Source organism: Rhinolophus sinicus, chromosome 6, assembly GCF_057876585.1.
Source record: "Rhinolophus sinicus isolate RSI-liver-muscle chromosome 6, RSI-T2T, whole genome shotgun sequence".
In the NCBI taxonomy this organism is placed as follows: domain Eukaryota; kingdom Metazoa; phylum Chordata; class Mammalia; order Chiroptera; family Rhinolophidae; genus Rhinolophus; species Rhinolophus sinicus.
In genome coordinates this window covers 5,087,430-5,109,815 of record NC_142506.1, presented here as the reverse complement: position 1 = coordinate 5,109,815, position 22,386 = coordinate 5,087,430, and the positions used below count along the sequence as shown (strand labels likewise).

The 22,386-nt window shown below is 47.6% G+C and overlaps 1 protein-coding gene and 1 long non-coding RNA gene across 4 annotated transcripts in view; one reads left to right on the top strand and one right to left on the bottom strand.

The window, feature by feature from the left end:
* The window catches only part of LOC148757826 (uncharacterized), a 279,544-nt gene that overhangs the window by 15,108 nt on the left and 242,050 nt on the right, over positions 1–22,386 (top strand). The window lies entirely within an intron of this gene.
* Positions 1,325–12,205, bottom strand: LOC109443631 (uncharacterized). 2 transcript variants are annotated; one of them, XR_012490644.2, is made up of 3 exons: positions 12,050–12,205; positions 10,971–11,109; positions 1,325–3,118 (listed from the first exon to the last, which is right to left on the bottom strand). It is a non-coding gene; the product is annotated as an uncharacterized LOC109443631 (long non-coding RNA). The 2 variants fall into 2 exon arrangements; XR_002136727.3 differs by lacking the exon at positions 1,325–3,118 and adding an exon at positions 8,882–9,296.

The window sequence follows — 22,386 nt, the reverse complement described above, 5'->3', positions numbered from 1 at the left end:
TTGTCTTCACGGAAAACACATCAACTGTAGCACTCAGAAGTCATCTTGAATTGAGGCCTCCTACGTATCGGCTTTTTAGTAGAATTCAATTTTAAATAATTGTTTTGTGAGTCGTTTTTGGTATTTAAGCAAATCAATTACAGTAGCATTCACTCATTCATTTTTAAATATTTAGCATCATGAAAAGTCATGTCGATGGGAGTTTGAATTCCACATCTAGCACTCACTGGTTGTGTAACCTTGAACAAATTACTTGACCTTGATGAGACTCAGTTGCTTCATCTGAAAAACATGGTGAATAAAACCTATCACCTAAGGTTGCTGTAATGCTTAAATAAGGTAATGCATGTGGCACCCATAGCCTTGTCCCTGGTCCATGGTAGGGCTCAATAAATGACATCTATCATCCAGTTAAATATTTATTGAGAAAAAAAAGGAAACTGTGAGACAGACTCTGTGCTGGGCACAGTGGAGGAAATAGGATCCTTGTTCTTGAAAGTCTCAGAGACCAGGAACGAGCAAGCCAAGGTTGGCTAAACAAAGTGAGGAGTGAAATGAAGGCTATCCCGCCAGTGCCTGCAGTAGTGGAACATCCATTGGGGCCGTCATGCTCCAATCACACCGCCACCCCCTTGGCTGCCGTATTTGTACAACCTCCATTAGAATGAGTGATCCAGGGGTGGGCACCTGACCCTACCTGGGGCAATCAGTCCTTCTCTGAGATCCCATACTTATTGTGGATAGTAAATGGACTTACTTACTCCAGGCTATGAATCACTCCTTACCAAAAAAAAAAAAAAAAAAAAGTGAGTTTTGTTTGTTTGTTTGTTTAATAGGGGTCTCATATGCCTACCGTGAAAGCAGGCAGGATCTTTTGCTCCTATATCCCTGATCTGTTTTACCTTGGGGGGTGATATGCAATTATCGGTCAGAGCCTGAAGCACCCATTAGGCTGGGCTTCATTACCAGGAAGGTTCACTGTGTGTTGAAGGGTGTAGACTGGTTTTCCCGTCTCTCTTTCCTGCTTCTTTCCCCCCACCCCAGGGCTGGTGGAGCCCTGCCGGACCCTGAGACAGACCACTCCTCTCACTGTTGTCCTCTGGCTTCCTCCACAGTCAGTTGTGCAGTGGAACTTTCTGCATAGGCACTGTCCAATATGGCGGCCACTAATGGGATGGGAAGGGAGTGGAGGGAGGCTGGGACAACGCACAGAAGATGGTGTAAAAAAGAAAATGTAGTGAAAGTGAGCAGGAGTCGCTAGGAAAAATATGGGAAGGAGATAAGCTCATCTATAGACTACATTCATTAAAGGGAATTAAAAAAATAAGTGTTTTCCAGCTTTATTGAGATATAACTGACATATAATATTGTGTAAGTTTAAAATACACAATGTGTTCATTTGACATACATATTTTGTTATAGCTTCATGATGAATTGACCCCTTTATCATTATATGACCTTTTTTGTCTCTTGTTATGTCACTGTTTTCAGCTTAAAGTCTGAAATTTTGTATTTACAGCTTAAAGTCTGTATTTTATGATACAAAAATAGCTATCCCTGCTCTGTTTTGATTTCTACTTGCACCCAGTATCTTCTTCCATCCCTTCACTTTGAGCCTGTCTGTATCCTAAAGCTGAAGTGAGTCTCTTGCAGGCAGAATAGAGTTGGGTCTTGGTTTTTTAATCCATCCAGACATGCTGTGTCCTTTGATTGAAGAATTCAATTTATTTACATTCAGAGTAATTATCGATAGATAAGGACTTCCTAATGCCATCTTATTAATTGTTTGCTACTTCCCTTGTCCTGTCTTCCTCTGTTGCTGCCTTCCTTTGTGAATTGATGATTTCCCGTAGTGGTATGCTTTGATTCCCTTCTCTTTATTGGTATCTTTTGTGAATCTACTGTAGATTTTTGCTTTGTGGTTACCATGAGGCGTACAGAAAGCATCTTGTTGATATAGCAGTCTATTTTATGCTGACAGCAATTTAACTTCAATCACACAAAAACTACCCTTGAAGAGAATTTTTGTAAATACACTCAAATGCCATACATTCCCTAAATAGGACTGTTCAAACAGATGCAAACACTCAACTGTATCTTCTAAAGGAAATGTTTACTGAATTTGAAAGACCAAGAGGGAGTTAGGTGGCTGAGAGTTTGAACGCAGAGCTGCCAAGAATTCTATTCTTCTGCGGATGAAAAGTAACGCTTTTTTTAAATGGTTTTTAACTTTCTTTTACACAAGAGGTGAAGTGCTTTTCAGAGCAGGTCCTATGTCTTTTTCAGTTTTGCACCTCAACACCTAGCACAGTGCCTGGGTGGAGTAAGATACTCAATTTTATGTTAGTCAGGTGTTTATTTAATGTTTATTGATAAATATTGGACGGATTGGATTGTGTGTGTTTCTCCATCATTGTTTTCATGCTGGAAGGCAGGGGTACTCGTCCTAATTGCACATTAGAATCCTCCAGGGATCTTTTTACACTATCAGTGCTGCAATCTTCACCCCTCGACATTCTGACTGACTTGGTCTAGGGGAGAGCCTGCAGCTCCCTGGTGATTCTGAGTGGCCAGAGGTGGGCTCCACTGGTGAGGAGGGCGACGTAGGGTTAGGATGAGGCGTAGGACTGCATTCTGGTTCATGTTCTGTCATCAGCTGTTGGTTGGCAAATTGGCCCTGTAGCAGAGGGTAAGGAGAGACTGTAGACAGGCAGGTCACTCCAGATGGGTAGGTGGCAGCTTTAAAAAGCAAGGGAACTTACTTGCAAGGCTTGTCTTGGGCAGCCACAAGGTGGGTAGATCTCCACACTTGCTCACCAGGATCTTAGACGTTTATATAGCGAGGCCTTAATGGGGTTTAGTCACGTCTGCCATCCAGCTGGTCTCAGCAACACCTTACTGTCTCAAGGTTGTGTCCTTGGGGAGCTTTTGGTGTGGGGAAGGCAAGTGGTATGCACATTCCAAGGACGGGGTGGGTGGTGGGTGAGGAGCCTCCAGCTGCCCAGGTCCAGCTTGTGGGTCAACCCATGCTCACGTCCTGTCACTGACCTCCAGCACCAACTTGCTGTGTGACCGGAGGCATGGTACTCCCTTGGGTCTTCGGTCTTGGTTTTCTCATCTGTAAAATGTGAGCATTGCATCAGAATGGTCAGTTTTAATGTTTTTAGTCCAGGAACCCATTAATAATGCTGAGCCTCTCACTGGGAAAGTATGCCTATGCATATTTACACAAAATGTACATACTTTTTCAAGGAACTCGTGAAGTCTGTTATATTGGTCAGGACTCTTTTGTGGTCACAAATCAGCGCAGATTGGCACACACCATGGCAATGCTATAGCTCACGGTCTTCACAGGTTCGGAGGGAGCAACAGCTTGCAGCCTGGCTGGAGCCAGGAGCCCCAAGGATACCATCAGGAGCCTCTCTCTTTTTGTCTCTTGCCTCTGCTCTCTGAGTGGTCGGCTTTCTTTCCAGGAAGGGTCTCCCCAAGTGATTGCAAACATGTCCATCAATGCAGGCTGACATTCCACCAGTCCAGCAACCCCAACATAAAGAGCACAGCCCTCGCGGGTCTGTTAAAAGTCCAGCCCAGGCCTGATGCCATCCCACAGGTGGTGGGATGGACACTGGATTGGCCATGTGTCTGTCACTGTAACATGGAGTGGGCTGGCCCTACCTGAACTGTGTGGAGAGTGGAATGGGGGTGGTTTCCCAAAAGCAAATTAGGATATTGTTACCAAGAGATGGGGCAGTGGGTAGTGGGAAGGCAGAGACTACGGACATCCATCTCACCTTTGAAGGCTGTGTGTCTGTGGAACCTCCAGGTTCTAGACTTGTGAGCTTTGAGTTCCCTCTCAGCACTAATAGTCTATGACACGTAACACGGTGCTCTTATGAGTCCTATATCTGAAAGATCTGTCTATCAAAGAAGGGCTATTGATTTTGTTTTTCCTTCTGTGTTTAATTTGGTATTCCACTCACATTTTCTGGAGCACCAGTTATGTGCTATATCTGTTAGTCGCATTTTTTTTTTTTTTGGTTGGCAATAATGAACTTAAGGTGGCTTGGGAACTTGTAAAAGACCCACAGAGGAAATCCAGCAGCTTGGGATTTGAATTCTGGCATCCCAAATCCAAACACAATGCCATTTCTATGAAAATACTGTCTGATGTCTTGCCATATATATATATATATATATATATATATATATATATATATATGTATGTATGTATGTATGTATGTATGTATGTGTATGTGTATGTGTATGTGTGTATATATATATATATATATATATATATATATATATACACACACACACATATATATAATCCGTTTTTTGTTTTTCTATTTTGAGAGAGTTGCCCCCTGTGGTACCAGTTAACTCGAGTGACTAGTTCCCCCTCGATCATTTAGGTGGAATTATTTTCCTGGAGTCAAGGGCTTGCACCTCAGCATCTCATGAAACAGGGTAGTTTTTGTTTATAGCAGACCCCTTTATTTAAGAAAATAATACATCCAGTGATTTTCTCCTACCTCTTGGGTCCATACGTATCTAGCTCCTATTACCTCCTCTCATCCATGAAGTGAGCCTCAGCCCCAGGGACCTGTCTGCCCTCAGGGAGTGTGACAATTAGGGTCGTGTCCAGAAAACCCTGGGTGACCAGTGAAAGAGGGGATGGTTAGGTTTGGCACACGGGAGCATCTTGGGATGCCTCAAATACTAAGACCAGGATAAATGCCCTATGTTTTTTAAAGAGAGTTTAATTTCAAAGGCAATGGGCCAGCCCAGAGGAAAAGGACATGATTTTTGTCTGAACTATCAAGTCATTTAGCTATTTAATAATCTAGGACCACTAATGATGATGTAATGGGATAAATAAAAATTTTCACTGCTTAAGGTACCAAAGATTTATTGCATAGCTTTCACAGGTATTTGGAGGATGAGTCTGAAGGATGAACAAAACATGCCTTCTTAATGTGTGTAGAAATTGTGCTGAAGGAAAGCAATAAAGCAAATGATGAAAAAAACACATTAACTACCTTTATTCGATTATAATCCGTTGTAAAGTACATGGCAGATAAGTGATGACTTCTCTAAATAGGTTCTCTCTGCCCACATCACAATTCCAATACTCTTTTGTCTTTGAACTCTTCAAAGTACTCGACCTTTATTATCACATGCTGTTTCTCTAACAACTCGCCCACCATCTCACCACCCAGGGACCTGGGTTGGAGCCCCAGCTCTGGCATGTAGTCGGCTGAGTGAATTAACCACCGTTCACATCTTGCAATGTTTCCTTCTCATCTTTGTCTTACACGTGTTTTAATTATTGAGGTGTTATTGCATAATTTTATATCCTGCCTTTCTCACCCAATGTAAGCTCTTCATTTCCCCGTGTTCTTGAAAGCTCCTCTTTATAAATTATTTTTTTAATTCTTTTTACATTTTATTTTCGTTTTCAATTTATGCATCATTTTCAATGACTGCATATTTTATCATGATTTTCATGTCTGTTCCTCTGCTATCAGAGGCGTTTCACCCCGAGAGTGACATGGTTAGATTTATGTTGGGAGCTGTCTGGAGGGTGGGTGTGGCTGGGGAAGGGCAGAGGTTGGGCGGGACCAGGGTGGAGAACTATTTTTATAAATGATTCTCATAGGTAGAGTCAGAGCAGCATTACCCAAGAAGAGGACCCAGGTCTTTTAGTTCAATGTCCTCATTTTATGGTTGAAGAGTTGGAGACTTCAACAGGGTCTTTCAGCCTCACCTGAGGCTCTGTCAGTCAGGTGCTCTTTCTCTTCTAGTCCAACCTCTAATCACAGCCATGTGGCGCCTGAACCTCAGCGCAAAGCCCCTCCCAGGAGAATGTTTCAGGAAATGGAGATCTAGTCCCGAAATATACATTTGGCAGTTCATTTATTACAAATTGTCAGTGTGATTAGTGATTACTGTCTGCTGGCTGCAAATAATTTCCTGCCTACCCAAACAAAGCAAATTAAGGGGAATAAATGATGTAACCCTGTTCAGAAGGAGAAAAAAAAAAAAAAGCCATTGAAATGTTTCCCAAAGAGAGGAAGCTATTATTATCCCAGACTTATAAGTGGGAAGATGAGAATAGAGAGACTGGGCATCTTGTCCAAAGTAATCAGCCCAAATTAGAAGTCAGAATTCCTGATGACCACCCAAGGGCAAGAACGCTGCTGGCAGCTGATTTTGCCGGGACAGGGAGGGCCAACGTCAACAGGACTTAATTAGGGATCAAATTCCCAGGCTTTCTCCTGCTCTGTGACCCCCCCGACCAAGAAGCTCTTGGCTGCTGTATCAACCGTCGGACCCTCATGCGGTCAGTAAGATGACGCAGTAACAATTGGGAGTGGTCGACTTCCGCTGCTTCCTAGCCATGCCCCACTGGGCAAGAGGTGTCACCTCTCTAACCTCAGGTCCCACCTCAGGTCCTAACTGCTTGCTCGGCTCAGTGACCCAAACTGTAAAGTGATAAGTACATTTTGGTGGATGGTGATCGAATGCCAGCTCAAAAGAGGTTAGGCAGAGGGGTTAGTCACCTTCCCCTGCAAAAGTGAGGGTCCTAATAATACACGATAATGATAATAACCCTCCTTGCCTGCAGTCCCTGGTAGACAGGCAGCCTGAGCCTTGCATGACACATCTCAGTAAATCCTTGCCCAGTTTTGGCAACTTTGTTTGATACGGGGCAAACTGGAGCCCGAGGACCAGGATGCCATCAGGCAGAACCGCAAGGCCTCTCTCTCTGGCTCCAGAGGCAGAGTCCAGGCCTCCATGCTTTTCTACCTTCTGGAGTTGAGGAAGGAGAGACCCAAGCATTTTGTAAAGCACTTGAATCCTGGCATTGTGACAGTTCTTTGAGGGGGGTATAATTATCCCCAACTGGCAGCTGAGAAAAGCAAGGCTGCCTCTACGAGGGAAACGCATTTGTCCCATCCTAGTAGTTTGGGTTTATAGGAGTAGGTGCATTGTTTCTTTCCTTGTGGCTTGGTGCAAACCCAGTCAGCAGGTGAAGGTGTCCAAGACTGAAAAGAAAGCAGCTTGACGCTGGTTGGCTCACGCTGAGGTCCTGCACGTTGAGGATGGGACTACTCAGGAGCTGAGTGCATCTGGATGAATCAATAAGTAGCTGGAAGTTTTCGGAGCCGCTGTGGGTGGCCCTGTGCTCATCAGTGACTCTTCTCTCTGAGATAATGGTATTTTTCCATTTTACAGATGAGGAAATCAAGGCCCAGAGAGGTTAAGTCATTGAGTTTGTAAATGGCAGAGACAGAGTTTGAACCCACAACTGTCAAATTCTAGATTTAGGACACTTTCCATTGGTCTCTGGTGATTTGGAATGAGCACCAAAGGCTTTCTAGGCCCCTGGTTGATGAGGCAAAACAAACCACAGAAATGCTTCATGTTCCCCTGAATTACAGAATGTCAGGGCAGTTCAAGACCAGGACATTGAATGGTCCTTGAGTTTTTTTTGTTTTGTTTCTGTTTCTTTTTTTTTTTTCTGGGCGAGTGAGGGGGTTTCAAAATCTGTTGATGCTTTTTTCCCAAAAAAATGCATATAGCACAAATACACCAAATGTTGCTTATGAGTCTGAGGAGAAATGACCCTTCCCCTCATTTTCCTGTGCCCTCACATCAAATGTGAGTTTAGTATGATGAGAGGAAGTTGTATGAAAGCCAGTGTATTTCCCATGAGAGTAAGAGTTCCTGTGTTAGTCACGGTTCTCTACAGAAACAGAACCAATAGGGTGTGTGTGTGTGTGTGTGAGAGAGAGAGAGAGAGAGAGAGAGAGAGAGAGAGAGAGAGAGAGGTATTTTAAGAAATTGACTCATGTGATGGTGTGAGCTGGCAAGTCCAAAATCTGCAGGACAGGCTGGCCAGCTGGGGACGAGGGAAGAACTCATGTTGCAGTTTGGGTGCAAAGGTGGTCCAGAAGCAGAGTTTTCTCTCCCTCCAGGGACCTCAGTCTTTTCTCTGAAAGCCTTCAACAGACTGGACAAGGCCAACCCACACTGTAGATGGTCATCTACTTTACTCAAAGCCCACTGATTTAAATGTTAGTCACATTTAAAAAATACCTAGACTGGTGTTTGACCAAATATCTAGGCACCATGGTCAAGCCAACTTGACACGTAAAATGGACCATCACAGCTTCTCCAGCAGAGGCTGGGTCTGACTTGACTCCTGTCCCCAAGGTTGAATGTCGTGCCCTGTGCAGTGAGTGCTCAGGAAAAGTAGGTGAGTGAATGAGTCAAAATCGCAAGCTCCCAGAATGACCTTGGCGGAAGCACAGTGGAAGGGAAAGAACATTATGCTCTGCCCAGAATATCGGACATGAGTCCAAGAAGCAATCAGGAATCATTGAAGAGTCGCGGGTTAGTGGGGTGAACATGGCAGTGACTTGCAGGGACACTGGCAAAGGCGTGGCCTCCCCGTGACCTTGCAAAGGTCTCATCAGACGATCCCCGGTGCCCGGTGTGTATCCCCACACCACCGAGAAGCAATTATCTGGACACTAACTGGGTGTCCAGTTCAACTCCATTCTGACACCTATCTATCCAGAGAGTGTCAGATCCCACAGGTTAAGGGCTCCGTGCTACAAGACTGTCCCCTCGGCCCCCTACCTCAGACACCAGTCGCAAGCCCAGGTTGTCCCCTGTGCTTCTGACTGACTAAATACAGACTGGAGGTTCCAAAGACCCCCTTCCTGGACTTCAGATGCTAATTGCAAGCCCAGGTTGTCACTTGTACTTCTGACCAACTGCCTGTGAACCCCAGCTTCCCACTACCCACTCCTTGGTTTTGATTAATTTCCTAAGAGGCTCGCAGAACTCAGGAAAAACATTTTACTTGCTAGATGACCGCTTTATTATAACATGCTGTAAGGAACAGCCAGATGGAGGAGATGCCCAGGGCAGGGTGTGGGGAAAGGGCACGGCACTTCCATGCCCTCTCCAGGAGCCATTCTCCCAGCACCTCCAGGCGGTCACCAACCAGAAGCTCTCTGAATCCTGTCCTTTGGCGTTTTAAGGGAGGCTTCATTGCATAGTCAGGCTTGATGAAATCATTGGCCAATGGTGACGGATTCAACCTCCAGCCCCTCTCTCTTCCCTGGAGTGGGGGGTACAGGAAGTTCCAACTCTCTAGTCACAAGATAGGTTCTCCTGGCAACCAGCCTCCATCCTGAGGTGTTTTCCACAAGTCATCTCACTCACATAACAAAAGACTTTTATCCTCTCCTTCCTTTGGAAATGCCAGGAGCTTTAGGAGTCTGTGCCAGAAAGAGATGAAGACCAAATACATATTTCTTATTCTAAATCACAATATCACACCTGCTGACAGCTGGGCAGACAGGGCCACAGCTGTCCTGTGTTGGACAAAACTCTTGGGCTGTCCACCCTTAGGCTCCCCCATTCTCTCCTTGGTCTCCCCAACACGGAAGCTGGAGTCAGCCATCTGTCAGCCCTGAGCTTGCATGGCTGTTGTTCATGTTTCTGCACTCCTCCCAGGCCTCTGCAGGCCTTGGGGTCAATGCTCTTTGCGCGAGATGCTCCAAGACCTTTACATCATGCCAGTACGTGCTCTGATTGGCCCCACTGCGTGTCAAGCACCCAGGTGGGCAGTTCATGAGCATCGCAGAAGCAACACTCCAAGATTCTTCACTAAAGTGCTCAACAGCTCTGTCTGGAGAAAGCACAGGGGTGGGGCTGCTGGGGGGGGGGGGAGGGAGGAGCCAGAGGGACATTGGATGGCTCACAGTTGGAATGGCACTAAAGTCATTTTCTCTGATTGTCCGGCTACCCTGGGAGTTCTTATGCAATGTGCTTTTTAAATATACATCTTGACACCTTATCTAAAAGCTTTTGGGAAAATGTCATGTAGTTCCCCATATCATTCAAATGCCTGTAGTTGGAAATGTGCAGACACGTAGTCACCGCTAGTCCCTATGTATGAGGATGCCCAGGGTTTCACCTGATTACCTGCTGCAGGTGACCTTTTTGAGGCCCACTGTCACTCAAATAGCTGTGATGGTACAGTGAGAAATAAATTCCCAAACTGTATTTTCTAGGACTCTTGGTGGCAAGTAACAAAAATCCAATTTGAAATAGATCAGGCACAAATTTTATGGGAAGGAGCTTTGCTCATATCTGATGACAAATACTTTGGGGGACATAGAATTGTAAGTTAAAGTCAATGGTTTCAAGGAAAACAGGCTGTTTCCCAATGTCAGGAAAAAAATTGCATTTAAATGTTGCATGGAAAGCATATGAGATTTGGAGCCTAGCAGCCCTCCGGCACTAGCTTAGCGAATAGTGTAAAAGTCTCAGTTTCCTCATCTTTAAAGCAGGAACACCTTCCTTCCTTGCAGCATTGTTTTGAGAATTAGCACCCGTTATACAAAGTATCTTCCATGTTCCTGGCACACAGTAATAGCTTCATAAATGGCAGTTGTTATTAGTCTAATAGCCAGTAGGCGGTTCTAGAATTGCTGAGACCCCCCCCCCCCCACCCGTCTGGGGGGTCTGTCGAAGTTTCAGAAAGAGAAGAGAAAGAAGACAGGGCTTAGGCCTTGGAGGCTGGGGAAAAGGGGGTGGGCTGTCAGCAGGGTGTAGTGCATGCATCTCAGGGATGCACTGTGTGTACACCGTGGGAGGGGGGCAGAAGGAAGCACTTTGTGTTCAGGGGATGGGGAGACTGGCCTGGCTGGAGAGGAGGGTTCACACAGGGGCAGCTGATTAGAACAATACTCAGCCCTTGTGACAGCTGGTTAGAATTGCTCTGTAATCCTCTCTGAAATGCCTGCCACCCTGCCAAGTGGAAATTGGCACCCTTTGCTCTGGCCAGGGCCTCTTTCTAACCTTGCCTGCCTACATGTAGGCTCGGGCAGTGGAGCCAATGAATTGTCCTCCACCTCTGCCAAGTACCCAATTAAGAGATTGCATACCTGGCGTTTCTGTGGAGCTGGCCTTAGGAGTGCATCCCGGAAGTGGGTCAGCCAGGTTCAAGCAGGGCACTGTCCAGTGACCGGAAGGCTGGAAACCCTCTGACTTGGGTCGGCTGCTTCCAGGCTTTTGTCCCCTTCTCTATGCAGACATAAGGGAGCGCAATGTCAAAGAAAAAATTGTCACCCTGGTACCCAGAAGTTTTTGCTTGGAAGAGCCCAGAAAAGTCCTCCAGTGCCCACCGATTTCACCTCTGCTGTCCCAAGAGGTGGTTGCAGCTCCTGTTTGCAAACCTCCAATGCAGGGGAGGTGACCTTTCCCCTCTTGAAAGCGTTAGCAGTTGGCAAGCTTTTCCTTACATTGAATTCTGTACCAGCACGTCCTGTTTTCTTGTACTTATTTTTGTTTCATTTTTATTTATCACACCGTTACAAGGAGGGAGGAACATTATCTTAAGAGCTCTTAAGAGAGTCTAGAATCTAGGAGGGGAGATAGGTAAATAAACAGCACAATGGAGGGAGCTGGGAGGGGAAGGGAGTGGGGGAAGTTCTGGCTGAGAACAGAGCCCAGCCCTTCTGAAGGTTCCAAATCTGACACTTGTCCTCAGGGGTCCCTCTCAAGCAAGGCCAAGAGGGAAAAGACACTCGAGTCTTAGGACACGAGGGCAGGCTTGCTGAAGATGCTTTTCTTGGGGTCCTCCCTCCCCATAGCGACCACCCTGTTGACTTTTACTCTCTGGAGCTAAATTCAAGTGCATACCCCCTTCCCCCGCTCCATCCATGACAGCTCTTCTTTCCTTCCATGGGCTGAATAAAACACAGGCCCTTTCCATAAGGAGCTCACAGTCTAGCTGGACAGAAAGATCGGGAAAGAAAAGTGTGCTGAGAGTACCACACCCTGGGATGGGTGTGCATGGGTGCTATGAGATGGAAGACAAGGGCCCTGATCCACTCTGAGGGGCGTGGCTTCCCACCCTCCACCCCTCTGGTTGTCTCCCGTGCTGTGTGGAGAGGATCGCTGGTCACTTTTATCTTTCTCGTTTCTAACTACTCCGGTCAGTAGTACTTCACTGAATACTCACCATGCTGGGTTCTGTGCAAAGTGCCTTGCACAGGTTATTTCAGTTAACCACCCACTGAGGAAAGGACTGCTCTGATCCTCCCTTCATGACTGAAGGAACTGAGGAAAGCGCCGTGCAGTCACCTGCCCAGGGCACAGCCAGAAAGGGGCAGAGCCAGAACTGGAATCGCAGTCACTTAATCACACAGCCTCCGCTGCTACCCTCTGTACCACATGACCTCTGCACTCCACATACCTCAACAAGTTTCGGAAGAAACCAGTTAGGGCTGGTTGGAGGCGGTTATCCCGAAGGAGATGAGACTAGAAACACAGACACAGAGATTGGAGTTAAGTTGTGAAAAGCCTTGTATTTCATGGCTTGCATTGGGATTCAGTGCTGCAGGCATCAGGGACGCATGGCAGTGTTTTGAAGAGAGCGGTGATCGTGGATTTGTGCTTAGGGCCTGTGTTTCCGGAAGTGGTGTGGGGGCATCCACCGCACAAGAAAGAGGAGGCAGAGAGACCGTGGGCGGCTGTTCAGGTTTTCCAGGTGAGACAGGGTGCCAGGGACAGCACGGACACTGCTGTGTGAGTGAGGCAGGGGTGACAGCAGCGTTTGTCAATTTTGGCTGTCCACGTAATTAGCAGGTGAGCTTTCTGTCAGTGCTGTTCACACGTGGTCTCCAACCAGCAGCGTCAGCCTCCCTGGGGACTGGTGTAGAAATGCAGATTCTCCGGCTCCACCTCATACCAACTGAACCAGAAACCCTGGGCGTGGGTCCCAGCAATTTCTCTTTTAACAAACCCAGGGGGTGACGGATCTGAGCCCCAGTTTCAGAACCACTGGATTAGCAGCTGGGTTATCTTCTCTGACCTGGAGATTAGGTCACATGGTTCCACCTCCACCTGCCCTGTAAATGGTCAAAGAGAGTTTAAAAAACCCCTTTGCATCCTTCTCCCTCCCCCGGTCCTCATTCCCATCTTGTGAAGCAGGGCTCGCTAATATTATCAGGGGCACTGAGGCCCAGGCAGCTCAGACCACACCTCCAAGGTCCCGCTAGGAGTGAAGCCAGAACTTGACTCCAAGTCACCTGCCACTGCTTGTCCTTCCAAATCCAGGATCCACCTTGATTTGTAAAGCTGAGCTTATTACGCACTCTGTTACAGGCATTATGAAGCCTATGCTTTAAAGAATATATTCCTTGGAAATAAAAAGGCAAGAATTAGAACTTCTTTGTAAGTCCCCATGATAAATTCCAAAAGGAAGAAGAAATCGCAATAAAATAGGATTATTGTATGAGGCTTCCAGTACCCAAGGGAATTTACTATGAACATGACATTGCTTCCTGTTTATTTCTTGTTTTTCTCTCTGTGACATGTTATTGGTTGTATGTTTCACAGCAACTTTTTCAGTTGTGTATTTTTCTACATGTCTTGTATTTATAAGCATTTTGAAGTGCATGAAAAAAAATGTGTGTTTATTCGCATATCAGGAAATAGAGTTTCTACTTGAATATTCTGTTGGAATGACTATAATCTTTACATTGATTAACCATTTAAAAACGGGATAATGCGACAAACACATATATAGTATTTACAAAGTCCCAGGCCATATCCTAAGTGTTTTAGGTGTATTAACTTACATATTTGACACAACAACCCTATGATAGTATTGTTAGCTCTTTGTCATTGACGTCTTTAAGGCAGGGGGCGGTTACGTAACTTGTCCAGGGTCACACAGCTGATAAGTTCTGTAGCCAGGACTTGAACCCACGATACCGGGCTCCAGAATTCTTGCCCTTGTCCATCCAGTGCACTGACACTATTTCTAAGCTCACTCCTTTTTTGAATCTGCAGTTATGGAGCATGCGATGATGGTGGTGCTAAGTTACTTTGACAAAGTGCTGCCAGCATTGGCCAGCCCCACTGGTGCTTGGGAAGTGTGCTGGATTAAATGCATTAGTGGCCCCAATTGCCCTGCCTCTCTGTATCGGACCCTGTGGGGATGCTCTGCCATGCTGACTCTGGGATCGGCTATGTGACATGTTGTGTTAGCTTCCCACGTTGCATAACAAATCACTACCATCGCAGCAGCCAAAAGCAGCATACATGTATTACCTCCCAGTTTCTGAGGGCCAGGCCTCTGGGCATGGCTCAGGTAGGTCCTATACTTAGGGTCTTACAAGCCTGTACTCAAGGCATCAGCTGGGCTGTCTTCCTTTCTGTAGCTCAGATTCCTCTTCCACGCGCTAAGGTTATTGGCAGAATTCAGTTCTCCCAGTTGTAGGACTGATGTCCCTGTTTTCTTGCTGGCTGTCACCTGGGGGCCACTCTCAGCTTTCAGGGGACATTCATGGCTCCTTCCCATGTGGCCCTCTGACAACATGACAGCTCACTTCTTCAAGGCCAGAAAGAGAAACTCCCATTCCGTCTGCTAAGATGTAGTTTTATAAAATATAGTGAAATCCTGAGTGACATCTGCCTGTGTCATACGCTACTGACCAGAAGCAGGTCACAGTTTCCATCCAAGAGTAGGGGATTACATAAGAGTCTGCGTCACTGGGGGCTCATCTTAGAATCCCGCCTACCACAATTGGATGGGCCAATGGGACAAAGCGGAAACTTGGCAATGTCCTTGCATGTTTCTGCTGGGCCCCTGGCATTATTCAGAGGCCATGCCTGGGCTCATCTGCTGGAGGGACGTGAGGTATGTGAAGAAGAGCTGAGTCATCTCAGCTAAAGCTTAGAACAGTCTAGACCCAGTCTAGCTCCAAACATGTGAATGAGCCCAGCCCAAATCACTCGAGTTGCCTGTCCAACCTATAGCTGGTACAGGAGTGAACACAGTCAAGACCAGAACCGTCAGCTGGCCCATAAGTCCGTGAGCAATACTAAACGGTGGTGGTTTTAAGCTGCTGAGTTTCGGTGATTCGTTATGCAGCACTGTTGTGTCACTAGATAACAGACCTCCCGTCTATTACCCACTCTGCCAGGTGCCATATTTGTTTTTCCATGTCTGTTTTCTCATTTTATTCTCAAAACAGCCCAACAGGGGAGCTGGGGTCTAGTCAGTATTTTCATTGTTGATGTGGGTAAGGATATCAAGATTGTGATTACCAGTGGCCATCAGCACATGAGAAGCTGCTCAACATCACTAGTCAGTAGGGAAATGGGGATCAAAACCACGAGACACCACCTTGCACCCATCAGGATGGCTACTATTAAAACAACAGAAAATAGCAAATGTTGGCAAGAAGGAGCAGAAAGTGGAGCCCTTGTGCACTGTTGGTGGGAATGTAAAATGGTACAGCTATTGTGTAAAACTGTGTGGTGATTCTCCCAAAAATGAAACAGAATTACCTTATGACCCAACAATTCCACTTCTGGGTATATTTCAGAAAGAACTGAAAGCAGGGTCTTGAAGAGATATTTGTACACCCATGTTCATAGCAGCATTGCTCACAATAGCCAAAAGGTGGAAACGACTCATTTATCACTGGATGAATAGATAAACAAAATGAGGTATAATGGATAGCCAGCCTTAAAAAGGAAGAGCATTCTGACACTTGCTAAATTCTGTTACACAGACTCAAATATTCTGACACATGCTACAACATGAACGACCCGTGAAGGCAGTCCGCTAAGTGAAATAAGCCAGACACAAAAGGACCAATACTGTATAATTCTACTTGCATGAAGTACCGAGAGTAATCAAGTTCATAGAGACAGAATGTAGAATGGTGGTTGACACGGGCTGGGTTCAGGCGGTTAGTGTTTAATGGGGACAGAGTTTCAATTTGGAAAGACACAAAGTTCTGGAGATGGATGGTGGTAATGGTTGCACAATAATGTGAATGTACTTAATGCCGCTGAAATGTACATTTAAAAATGTACATTTCAAAAATTTACAATGGTAAATTTTATGTTCTACGTATTATGATTACTGTCTCATCTGTTTGCGGTGCAGAGCTTCCTGTCAAGGGCACATGATGCATGGAAACCCTGAGGAGTCCCTAAGCTCACAGGCTCTGACCATAGACCAGCTAGGGTCAAATCTGGACTCTGCCAGTGGTGTGATCTTGGCCATGTTACGTAATCTCCCTGAGCTGCAGTGGCCTCGTTTGCAAAATCAAGGCAATAAGAGTACCTACCGTGTAGCGTTGCCGTGAGGATTGGATGATTGCACACATAGAAAATGCTGGGCACGATGCCTGGCAAGAAGGAAGCACCCAGTAAATGTCAGCTGTTGTTGGTACCTGATAAAAGATAACACCTACCTAGTGATCCTGAAAAAACACAATAGATACTCATCATTATGCAGAACATAAAGAATTTAATTAAGAATCTTGGCAACTGCAAAACGTAGCATATGGTTTCATACCTACTGTGTGATCATAAGAACAAATGACTTGTTTTCCTTTGAGTAAGTATTCAAACCTAAGGGAAAATTGCCCACAGTCAAGTCTGGGCATGACAAAAGTGGGTCACAGTACAAAGCCGTCCACCGTCACATGATTCCATTGGTATTGGAACAGCCATACCACAGCCCTGGGACCTCTTTCTTGCCCCCCCCCCCCAACTCACAGACATCTCTCCCCTCGGAAGCCCCCAACCCCCCTTGAAGGGTTTGGTATGTGATGTCTTGTGTCATCTACGTGGCACAGGCCTTATCTGGCTCAAACCAGTGAGCTCTTTGAGGGATGGGCTGCATCTGAGTTCTACTCCAGTATTTCACGGTGCTTGATACGAAGAAGGCTCACGAGTACCCACAGGATTGAATCCTTGTTGTCGGGGGACACAGTTAGAGGTTCCCTAAGAACTTGGAAATAAGTTTATACTTTGAGAATTCAACTTCAATTTCCACACGTAATGGATCACAGAAGAGATGCAACACACGTGGCCATTTAAGCATGAAGGCACCCAGGCTGCCTAAGACCTTAGTATTATCCTGTAAAGTAAACGTGTGTTCATCGGAAGGTGGCCTTGGCTGTTGGTGTCAGCGGTGGTGACTCATCCTTGGGGGAATGGAAGAGGGCATCACAGAGGCAGCTGTTTTCAGGACTAGCCCAGTTCTCATCAGGGAAAGAATCATATTGGCATCTGGGTCCATTGGTCATGTCACGTCCATGTTGGAGGTAGACACGTTGGAGTGTGTAATCCTGACACCGTTGGGTTCCTGCTCTATGTTCTAAGCCTGTTGGGGAGACCTGCCTACAGGGAAATAGCATATTGGTTCTGTGGACTCGAGTACTCTTGTTCCCATAGGTCGTAGGTGGAATAATGCCCCCCCCACCCGCCAAAAGAAAGGAAAATGTCCATGTCCTAGTCCTGGGAACCCGTGACTATGTTGTATCACATGGTAAAGGCATATTAAGGTTGCTAATCAGCTGACCTTAAAATAGGGAGGTTACCTTGGATGATCTGGGTGGGCCCAATGTAATCATACGGGTCCTTAAAAGTGCAAGAGGTGGGCAGAAGAAGAGGGCAGTCAGAGTGAGGAGATGTGAGGCTTCCACCTATTGTGGCTGGTGCTGCAGATGGAGGAAGAAGGCAACAAGCCAGGAACGCAGCCGCCTCGGAGCTGTAAAAGGCAAGGGAACAGATTCTCTCGGAGAGCCTCCAAAAGGAACGCAGCTGCCGACAGCTTGCTTTGAGCCCAGTGAGATACGTGCCAGACTTCTGGCCTACTGAACTGTGAGATAATAAATCTGTGGTGTTTTAAGCCACTAAGTTCATTCGTGGTGATTTGTTACAGCAGCAAAAGCAAACTAATACACATGACAGTGATTTTTCAATGTAAATTAATGAGGTGGCATTATTATTTATGTTTCGGTTTCAGGGTATGTGGTTTCAGCTCTCCAGGGGCTGACAAAATCAGACTTCTGACTCTGCAAAGCTAAGCAGACTGAGCCCCTCCACTAACAGCCTGTGAGGATAACGAGCATATATTAAGAATGTCTATGTGTTGAGTGCTTTGGGTACATTACCTAGACTTCTCTCTGCAGCCCTGTGAGCTAGGTATGGTCATGTCCATTTTCTAGATGAGATAACTGTGGTTCAACGTGAACCACACAACTTCAAATGACGGGATCTGGTTGATCCTGGTCTGGGTGATGTCAGCACTCGAGCTCTGTCTGGTACCCCTGGCTTCCTCAGCACAGTGTTGTCTCAGGGAAGGCGCCATCTCTCAGAGAACAATCCAGCTGGTCATGTTGCGTAAAGAAAAGGAGCTGGACAGGAGCAAGGCAGGAAGTTCCTCCTGCTCAGCTGGGGCCTTCCCGTTCATTCCCTAGGAGAAGGTACGGGAGTGAATCACACCCCCACACTCTCCATTGCTGAATGTCGGCTACATACTTCTGAAAACCCTCTGTGTGAGCCATTTTAGAAACCGTGCGCGGTTCATTACCCTGTGTTCCGTTATTCACAAGGATTTTTTTTCTTTTTTTTGGTCTTAAATCTTTCTGAGTGAAAGAGCTTCCTTAGGTAACCTGCACCAGGTGTGGGTGACCTGAACGAAGCTTTGGGGCTCCTCAGGCACACAGGACAAGTGACAAATGCTCAGAGGAAGCAGGCTGGGGAATCCGCATCCTATGTAGCAGAGGGTCTCCTCTTCCCCACGTAGATCCCTGGGAAGGCTCTTACCTGGGAAATGAGCACCAGCTAAACCACTTCACTTGTCCTGCCACCTCCAGGAACGTGGTTGGACCGCAGAACAGAGTTGAGGACAGGTGTCGTTTGACTATGATCTGTTCTAGGGGGTCCATACGACGTGGAACAAGTGATCGCCAATCCCAGAATCCTCCCCACTCAGTCACAGAGGGAACTCGCCCCGAGGGTTGGCGTGTCGTGCACAAGGTCATGCAACTTCAAGGTGGCAGCGCCGCAGTTCACACCCAGACCCCAGACTCCAGGCTCAGCCCTTCCAGCTCTACCCCAGCCTCTTCTTGTTCCCCCACAGTGCGTAGCCCAGGGCCTTCTCTGTATGAGGAGCCCCAAAGCCTCCCGAATGTAGCCGAGGTTGTGCACAGGAGACCCGAGAACACCGCTCTTCATCTTCCAGCCCGTGCTGGGTGACGCAGGAAGCAGCCTGCTTTCGTCACCTACCAGTTGGGGCTATTCATCTCTAAAAGTCACTTGATCTTAGCCAGCTCAAGACGTGACCTCAAGGGCCTTGCAGCTTTGCTCTCAATTTCCCATCCAGCCAACCACGGAAGTGGAGAGGCCCCTGATTCCAGCCAAACCCCAAATTACTGCTCTCTTTCCCAAAGGAAAGGTAGAAAATGTGTCCCACGCTGGGGCTGGGCTGCCCGAACAAGCCCAGTGCTAGAGGGAATACACCGATTGCTTTGGGGAGCAGAATCTTGCTGGGCTTCATCTTTTCCTTTTCAGCCGGGCTTAAGGAGACTCAGGGTTTATGGCTTATTAGAAGCCCCAGGAGAGGGAGTTTGGCCTTCCCACCTTCCCCTTTCATAGTAGGTCCAGTGAATTCAGTTCAGCCGCAGAAACACGAATTACGTGTATGTCGTGTGCGAGCCCTGAGTCAGACAGCAGGAATACAGAGATGAGTGAGGGAGCGTCTTCTCCCGGGGAGGGCACACTGTCTGGCCCGGGGGCAGGGCTGAGGAAGGGCTGGCTGAGTGGCCTGACATAAAAGGGAAAACATGCTCATGAACTCATAAGGTGTGAGACTTTGTGTCTGAGGCTGGATGCTCTCTGTAAGCTCTCCGCACCCTCCTAGGCAAACCCTGTGGCGGCGACATTCTTCCTACTGCACAGACAGTGAAGAGGGATTGAGGGGAGGTCTGAGAACCTCACTACCTCCTGCCCTCCCTGTGCCCTTGGGCACTTTTCTCAGCCTCCATAACTCTTAGCTTAGTCATTTGTAAAGTAAAGGCAAATGGCTGTGCGGCTCAGTGAGAAACACAGGCTGTGAAACTGCCTATCTTCAATGGCCACAAAGACCAGGAAATCCCGTGAGTGGCAGAGCTCAGGTGGTGCTTCCCACTACCTCCTAGTTTCAAGAGTAACTGAGTCGCCCCAGAGGAAATGCCTGATGGATTCTGTTGGAATGTGTTTAGCGGCAGTGTTCTTCATTATTATCTTCCCGGAGGGGATGGCTGCCATGCCCACCTCTGGCAGGCTTGGAACTGACGGACGAGAGGAGGGCAGACCAGCCTGGATGGTCTCCCTGCAGGGGCTGCCCCACTCTGGCTGTGGGGACAGCCACCCACGCAGCTGTGGTCGCGTAGCCTTCCAAGCTCCCACTGGCTTACCACTCCCATTTCCCACTCGGGAGGAGGTGGTTGGAAAGCTCATTTGCCAGGCCTCCAAGACACTGTCTGGCTCTGGATTCAGTGAAGGTGGCAAAGGGCCTGCCTGGGGGTATCTGTTGATTCAGGTGGTTCTTCTTTTTCTTCCTTGTGTCTCGTTTTCGTCTTCCAGCGGTGGGCTTTCTTTCCTCTGCCTCCGAGAAGCCCCTCGGGAGTGGCTGGCTCGGGGTCTTCCTCACTGACGCATGTCTGGCTCCGAGCTGCTTTGATGGATAGAGGCAATTTTCTTTGGAAATCGTCTGTGATATTGGCAGTTCTGCGGAACATACATTTCATTCCTCTCGGCGAGAGCTTTTCCATGGGGCCTCAGGAGGGAGTGGTGTTGTTCACAGGGGGTGGGGGGAGCAGAAATAACCTGAAAGGAGAGGCATCTGTTTTGATTGTTTTTGCATAGCTGTATCTACTGCCACATGGGTCTAGCCCACTCTTGTGAAGTAGCTCCTTTGGAAAACAAGGGAACTTGCAAACGGCTGGTTAAGGTAAGTAGATGAAAAGGAGAGGAAACAGCAGCAGGCCCAAGTAGAACAGAGCACCTTCCAGCTGGAGGGGGCTCAGAGGCCCCCCAATCCAAAATCTCCTGGTTTTCCGCTGAGGCAAGCGACCTCACTGATCATCCGTCACAGGGTGTGCCGTGCACTGTGGAAGGTGCTGGGTGCCGGGGAGGAGGGGGCCAGTCAGCATCCCTGCCCTCAGAGCTGTCTGCTCTGCTAGGGAGACACGCACACTGTTTTCTTGATTTAATCAAACAAGTCTTCATAGTAACAGCTAACGTGTGGGGTGCTCGTTATATGCCAGGACTTGAAAAGCCTGTGATGTCTAACCTTGTGCGGTAGATGGTATGGTTAGCATCCCCCGTTTACAGAGGAGTAAACTGAGGCATGGGGCGGTGAAGTTACTTGTCCAAGGTCATCTCTAGTAAGTGGAAGAGCTGGGATTCAAATCCAGGCCCTCTAGATCCCACACCCATGCTCTTTACTGCTATTTGTTTCTCTCTCTCATTGTGGCTGAAAGGTGGGGTCTGGAGTCGGCAGGGTGCATGCTGGGACAGCAGAGGCTCTGGCCCAGGGGTAGCTGTGGTCTTCATCCCAGAAGCTTTTGGTCAGCACGCAGGCTCCTGCTGTGGGCCTGTCTTGGTACTGGGCACTGGGATACTCCTGGTTTCCTGGATCTCGTCGTGTAGTTGGGGCATCAGACAGTAAACACATCACCATGGAGAAACCCAGGTGCACGCTAGACAGAGCATTAAAACTGGCTCACATGATCAACAGTGATGGGTGTCCATTTTAGTTGGGTGACAGGTAAGGCCTCTCAGAGATGTGACATTGAAACTGAGATCTGAATAGCAAAATGGAGCCAGCTATGGGATAATGAGGAGGAAAGGGTTCCAGGGAGAGGCGCCTGCCTGTGCCACAGCCCCCCGAGTGGGCAGGATGGCTGTGTGTGGACAGAGGCTGTGTCGGAGTGTGACAGGTGAGGGGTGTAGCAGGAGGTAAGGTGGGGAAGGAGCCCGGGGTGATCCTGCAAGGACTGAGGTCCCAGCGAGGAGGTAGGCTTCCATGTGAAGTGCGTTAGGAAGCCATGGGGGCTGGAGTGGGGGACGGACGTGATGGACGAGGCACTGTCATTTCACTGACACCGGCCCCTTTGCTGTGGCGCAAGTCATTCCACCATCTGTGAGCCTCAAAGGCCAGAGAGTGTGGCCTGACACTTAGAGCCCTGGTCATACGAGCAAAGTAGCTCTTGCAGTTATTCACCTGTTCCTCAGACAGCAAACGTCTGGGGGCACTGACCATGTGCTAAGCGCTTTGCTAGCATCGAGGGTACAATGGTCTGGGGTACATCCCCGACTCGAGCAGTCCCCGTGCTGTGGGGAGACCAGGAAACTACTGGCCCAGAGCCAGCCAGCAGAGCGAGCATGGCTTCCCCAGGGGACAGGACACAGGAAAATCCGAGTCCTCTGGTCTTTCACGAAGTCCACCTAAGGCAAATTAGAGAAGAAGAGTCATTTTCTGACTGCTAAGAACTCTTA